This window comes from Myotis lucifugus, unplaced genomic scaffold (genome assembly GCF_000147115.1).
Source record: "Myotis lucifugus unplaced genomic scaffold, Myoluc2.0 scaffold_350, whole genome shotgun sequence".
NCBI classification, from domain to species: domain Eukaryota; kingdom Metazoa; phylum Chordata; class Mammalia; order Chiroptera; family Vespertilionidae; genus Myotis; species Myotis lucifugus.
The window spans coordinates 1127393-1134616 of NW_005871398.1; positions in this window are offsets into that span (position 1 = coordinate 1127393).

Genomic DNA, 7224 nt, shown 5'->3' on the forward strand with positions numbered 1-7224 from the left:
GTGATTTAGGGGGAAAAATTGCCCACTCTTGTGAAAAATCAATAATTTTCTCGAAGAAAATTTTCTGTCTCTTCTTGAGCTATGAGCTATGGACATGGGGTGGGGACAACCATTACGTTCCTCTGTCTATCTAAAAGAGACCTTTGATAGCCCAAATTCCATTTCTTTAATTTACTAATATTATATATAAACAATTAAATAGAGTCTAACTCTATTTAACTGACTAATATTAGTCTAACTCTTTGAAAGTTAAGAGACACATATGCAATGAGATACACTTCATAACAATTTATATAGAGCATAGAAAACTGTACTCAGAAGTCAAAGAATAATTCATTCACAAATATATTCATTATTTTTTAAAGCTAATGAAACAAAAAATAAAGCAAATCCTGCTCCTTTTTAATATTTAAATGCCATCAAATTAATTCAAAGAATGTAGGACATAAATTTTACTGAAGATAGAAACTTTAATAAATCTGAAAAGGTAAATAAATCCAAAAGTTGTTTTTTTTAAAAATCAAGAAAATTGATAAATTTCTCAGAAACATGAATGAATGCAAAACTAAAAGAGCAATATATGTTTACAAATCAGATAGAGACTATAAATACTACTGCAGTACAAATTAGAATAACTTTATGGATGTTCTTTTAGAATACCACAACAAAAACAAAAATTTGAATACCAGAGCTAATTAACAAGGTTTTAGCAAAACAAAATTTTAAAAATTAATTCAAGGTGTAGAAAATATAACATATAACATTTTGGGAAGACAAATAAGAATTACCAGGAAAGAGGCAAAGGGCCAAATATGTTACAATTCACATGGTAAAGCAATAGAGAATCTCATTATAATTTCAATTATCTAAACAATAAAAAAAAACTCTCCCTAATGAATTTTTTTGAAATTTGACAAAATCTGATTTAGACATTATATACCAAACTATTAAACAATTCACTGATGAATATAGGTAGACTATTTCAAATAGAATTCAACAAAATATCTGAAATTATACTATGATGGATTAATATTTATTTCAATTACACAAGGGTAAAGATACAAGGTAGATAGATAGATAATAGAAGATTGCTGGGGTCCAGCCCCAGCGGGTCCAGGGGTTCCCAAAGGTGTGGACGGAGTCGGCGAGGAAGGAAAGACACGGAGGCAGTGTTCAGGTGATCATCATAGCCAGGTTCCTCTTAGCCAGGTACCTCTCTTTATTGCCATCTAACATCTGTATTTATACTATTTGGTCCCAATCCTATCCATTCTATACAAAAGGCCAGGGGGCTTCCCAACTCCATTCAAAGGTTACTCTATTATTCCACTAAGCTACAAGGAAGTAACTGAAGGAGGTCGCTCCAAGCAAAGATCAAAGCGACCAACCACCCCTCTGACACTCAGTTAAAGGGTTTACTGATAAAAATCCTCACCTGGGGAAACAACCTTTCTTTTCCTAGCCAGGTTCCTCCACCTATTGTCCTCTTACATCTGCATTTATCCTATTTGATCTTAATCCCATCCATTCCATTCCAAAGGCTAGGGCATTTCTCATCTCCATTTCAAGGTTACTTGAAACATCCCTGCAGGGACTGCCTCAAGTAGCCAGGGTGGATCAGCTTCCAGCAGAAGATGATGATAATAGATAGATAGATAGATAGATAGATAGATAGATAGATAGATAATAGGTAGACCAAACAGAATTATATATTTTAGACATATGTAAAATATAGTCTGATTTTATTGTAAGAACAAATTTTTTTAAAAACATTGTATATAGGTTCTGATTCATAGATCAAACTATCACTGGATAAAAACAGTATTTGCATTTAAAATTTTTTTAAATAAAATTAAAATGTGATAAACTACTAAAATAAGATTAAAGTATCTAGAGAAAAACAATTGACATTATTACATCAAACGGTAAAACATCTGTACTCAACTGAAATAAAGAACTAAGTAAGAGTGCTCACTTTTATCATTGATGTTCAACATTCCATTGCCATCTTAAAAATTCCATAAGATAAATAACAAAATAAATCAGATTATCAGAATGAAGTTATAAATCTACTCTATTTAGCAATTGTGAATGCCATTTTTTAAGTTCTTACATTTATGATAGATGTGTCTTACAATGACTGGCATCTTAATATTGTCCATATTTTTATCAGTAACATTTTTCACAAAATAATAACATGCACTCAAATACTCAATGAAATAAGGCATTTTCTTCCTAATAACATTATTATGTACCTAGAAAACAATAAAATCTAGTAGGAAAGTAATGGACTTAATAAGAATACTTAGAAATTTGGATGAATAAAGGGTACATACAAACAAGTCAGTTGACAATGTTTGTACTAGCAATAAACCCCTACAAATCAAAGCTATCCACATGACTGCCAAGGAATAACTTCTATTATGGAGTCAATATATTATACCATAAAATATCAAGTTGTGCACGCAATATATAAATTTAACACAACTTTAATTAGAATCAGCTTTTAAATTTTCTAATTGCACAAATGATCTCTAAGTTAGTATGAAATTAACTTAATCTCTAACTTGCTATCTCTAAGGTAGTTAATAATTAAATCTCATAAAGGTACAACAATACATAAAGGAAAGAAATATTAATAAATAGAAACTTCAAAAGAGAAGATAAAATGATGCAGTAGAACAGATAAGATCATGAAAGTATACAAATTGCCTTTATTTTTATATAAATATTTGTTACTTTTATACAAAAGTGGGAAAATTTCAGTTCAGTAGGAAAAACATGTTTTATTTAATAAGTGTTTCAGTCACACACAAAAATCTCAAATGCAAACATTTTGCTTTTCATTCACAAAACTAACAAGTTACATTCTAAATGTTTTCAGTTTTAAGTATAAAAATAAACAAGTAGCCCTATCCGGTTTGGCTCAGTGGATAGAGCATCGGCCTGCGGTCTCAAGGGTCCCAAGTTCGATTCCGGTCAGGGGCATGTACCTTGGTTGCGGCACATCCCCAGTGGGGGGTGTGCAGGAGGCAGCTGATCGATGTTTCTCTCTCATCGATGTTTCTAACTCTCTATCCCTCTCTCTTCCTCTCTGTAAAAAAATCAATAAAATATATTTTAAAAATAAATAAATAAATAAATAAAATAAACAAGTAAAACCTTATTAGAAAATATATAAGGCCACAATAATGTAAAGGAGTCAGCAGCTTGTACTTAAGAATTTAAAGGCAGAAAGTGATAAAAGAAAAGGCACCTATTTGATTACATATGTGTTAACCATTTTGACTGAAAATTTTATGCCAAATAATGTGGAAATTAAATGTATAGTGCTGACAGACAAAAGAATGATTTCTAAAGTATACAAATAGCTCTCATAAATGAACAAGACAAATGAAAAAGCTAAATAAGCAAAAAATAGACATGGTCAATTTGGAGAACATTAATTCCCACTTAGTAAAAAAACAGGATTGTCAACTGTTCAAACAATCAGTCTCATATCAAGAAATTTATATTGTGGAAGAACTTTACACCACTTATACTGTCAATTTTGAAAAGGACTTTTATCTGTTGCTGAATTAGATCACAGGCAAAAGGGTACTTTCCTAAAGCCCATGTATACATTTAAACTGCTAAAGCCTTTTGACAAGCAATCAGAAAACCTACAATTTAAAAATACGTATATTTTGACATGCCTATTCCATACCTGCAACTCTATCTCACAAAAATGTAAGTACCATTTGAAAGGATATACAGCATAAAAAGGCACAATATGAAATACGCATTTCTGATGACCAAAAACTCAATGCAAAATGAAAAGCTCTCAATAGATCAAATGCCATAAAGTTATTAAACAAATCTATTAGAGTTACACCATTTGTTCTAGAGTAATTCCTGTGAATTTTTTTTTGGGAGGGGGAAGAGAGACATAGTGACAAAATATGTCTAATATAATTGAATTTTTGTACTGGAAACCTTGCCAAAACCTTTCACTATGAGTATATATTCATATGTGCACACATATATATAGATGTGTCTGTAAAATACATGTACTGCACCTATAAACATATTTATTAATTCTTACATATGTAGTCATATCAAGTTTTAAAGCATACTTAGAATTAATGATACTTGCTTGAGAAACTAAATTTTAAAAATACTAAAAAAGAAAAAAAGCAAAACAAACAAAAATATACCTTTCTAGAAAAATCGTTACTGGAAGGGTTGAAACAAGGAAAGCACAGGATGAGCCTGGGATATCTTATTGTGCTGGAATACAGTGTTGATTCAGCAGGCGAAGGTTGTTCAAGCCCTGCACTTCTACACAAAGGCCAATCTTAAGACTGGTCCTTGCTTAGCTACTGGGAGATAAGCTCTGAACTCTTGGAATACCTTGCCTGATAAGAGTGAGGCTTTTTATGCCTAAAGTCCTGGCCATACTACAGCAGGTTGACCTGTGTGGGGCTGGAGGCGAAGTAGTCAAGTAGTAAAGGCCAGTCCTGTGGGTCCTGCATGCCTACATGACTGACCCCAATGAAACCCCTAGTTGTAAAGGCCCAGGTGAGCTTCCCTGCTTGGCAATACTTTGCACATAAAGTCACACATTATTGCTGGAAGAATTAAGCTCATCCCTGTGGGACTCCAGTGGGAGGGGACACCTAGAAGTTTGTGCCTGGTTTCTTCAGGACCTTGCTCATTGGATGGAGGATCCCATTTCCTAGCTGCTTGTCAGCCGTGGGCTGCTTTCCACTTTGAGAAGTTGCCACATAACCCCCTCAAACTTCAAAACCAGAAATAGAAAAAAAATTTTAATTAAATTCTTTATTGTTTAAAGTATTACATATGTCTCCTTTTTTCCCCCATTGATCTCTCTCCGGCCACTCCCACCACCCAGCACATGCCCTCACCCCACTACTATCCGTGTCTATTGGCTATGCTTATATGCATGCATACAGGTCCTTTGGTTTACCTGTTACCCTCTCCCCTTCGCCCTCCCCCCTCTCACTCTGCCCCCCACCTTCCCTCTGATGTATGACGGTCTGTTGGATGATTCTATGTCTCTGGATCTATTTTTATTCATCAGTTTATGTTGTTCATTATAATCCACAAATGAGTGAGATCATGTGATATTTATCTTTCTCTGACTGACTTATTTCACTTAGCATAATGCTCTCCATGTCCATCTATGCTGTTGCGAATGGTAAGAGTTCTTTCTTTTTTACAGCAGCATAGTATTCCATTGTGTAGATGTACCACCGTTTTTTAATCCACTCATCTGCTGATGGGCACTAGGGCTGTTTCCAACTCTTAGCTATTGTAAATTGTGCTGCTATGAACATAGGGGTGCATATATCTTTTCTGATTGGTGTTTCATTTCTTGGGATATATTCCTAGAAGTGGGATTACTGGGTCAAATGGGAGTTCCCTTTTTAATTTTTTGAGAAAACTCTAAACTGTTTTCCACAGTGGCTGCACCAGTCTGCATTCCCACCAGCAGTGTTTCATGTCAAATCTCACAGGCTTCAAATCTCTATCAAATGTAAGAGCTTCCATCCTTCTGATGGTCTCATTTTATTAGGTAAGGCCCACCAAGGATCATTTTCTTATCTTAAAGCCAACTATTTGGGACCTTATTATGTATGCAAAGTCCCTTTACAATAACACCTGTATTCTTGTATGATTGAATAACTGGCAGAAAGTGTGTGCATCACGGGAGTCTGAGATTATTAATTTTATATTTTGGCTTGTCAATGATGCCCAGATAGTTGGTCAAACATTATTCTGGATGATTCCCTCAGGGTATTTTGTATGAGATTAACATTTAAATTGGTGGACATGTGTAAAGTATATTGTCCTCCATAGTGTGTCCTTCATCCAACCACCCCTAATAACAGAATTCTACAGCAGATACCTTCAGACTTCATCTGCAACATCAGCTTTTCTTGATTCTACTGCATACAATTTTGAAACGAACTCTAATCTGTTGCTGAAGTAGATCACAGGCAAAAGGGTTCTTTTCTACAGCACATGTGCAAATTTAAACTGCTAAAGTTTTTGACAAGCAATCAGAAAACTTACAATTTAAAAATACGTATACTTTGATATGGCAGTACTTTGGATTTCAGCTACAAAATTGGCTCTAGTCCTTCAGCAAACTGGCCTTGTCCTCAAACTACTATTGCCCCTGGGTCTCCAGTCTGCAGATTTTGGACTTGCCAGCTTCCATCATCACATGAGTCAATTTCCAATTCTTTATGATATGGAGAACCCTAACACAGGGACATTCTTAGGTTCTGCCCACTATGCATGAAATAATTATTAAGATTCAAACTGCATTTTTAGAAATGAAAATGAAAATGTTCTAGATAAAAAAAATACATAACACATGTATAATAAAATAGACCAGGCCTGGCCAGTGTATCTCAGTGTTTAGAGTGTTGGCCTGTGCATGAAAGGGTCATGGGTTTGATTCATGATCAAGGACATGTACCTGGGTTGCTGCTCAAACCATTGCCCCATTTGTGGCACATGTGGGAAGCAACCAATCTCTCTCACATCAATGTCTGTCGTCTCTCTCCCCATCCTCTACCTCCCCCATTCCACTTTCTGTAAAAATCAATGGAAAAATGTCTTCCAGGGAGGATTAGTAAAAAAAATAACTGCAACAATAGACCATATTCTGGGACACAAAATTATGCCAATCATACAAAGCATGAAACTCTAACCGCAATAGAATTAAAACAACAGAAAGACATGAGGAAAATCACCATATATATGGACACTAACACAAATGTAAATAAAACATGGTCCATGAAGAAATCAAAATAGATATTTAAAACTAGGGGCCCGGTGCACGAAATTCGTGCACTGGGTGGGGGGGGGGGAGTGTCCCTCAGCCCAGCCTGCCCCCTCTCACATACTGGAAGCCCTCAGGCGTTGACCCCCATCACCCTCCAATCGCAGGATCGGCCCCTTGCCCAGGACTGATGCCTCGGCCAGAGGTGTCAGGCCTGGGCAGGGGACCCTCATTTCCCCCCAGTCACTGGTTCTGCCCCCCGCCCAGGCCTGATGCCTCTGGCCCAGGCATCAGGCCTGGGAGGGAGACCCCAGACCCCTCCGATTGCTGGTCCCCCCCCTGGCCCAGGCCTGGATCCTCTGGCCCAGGATTCAGGCCTGGGCAGGGGACCCCCCTCTCCCCCCCGATCACCGGTTCTGCCCTCGCCC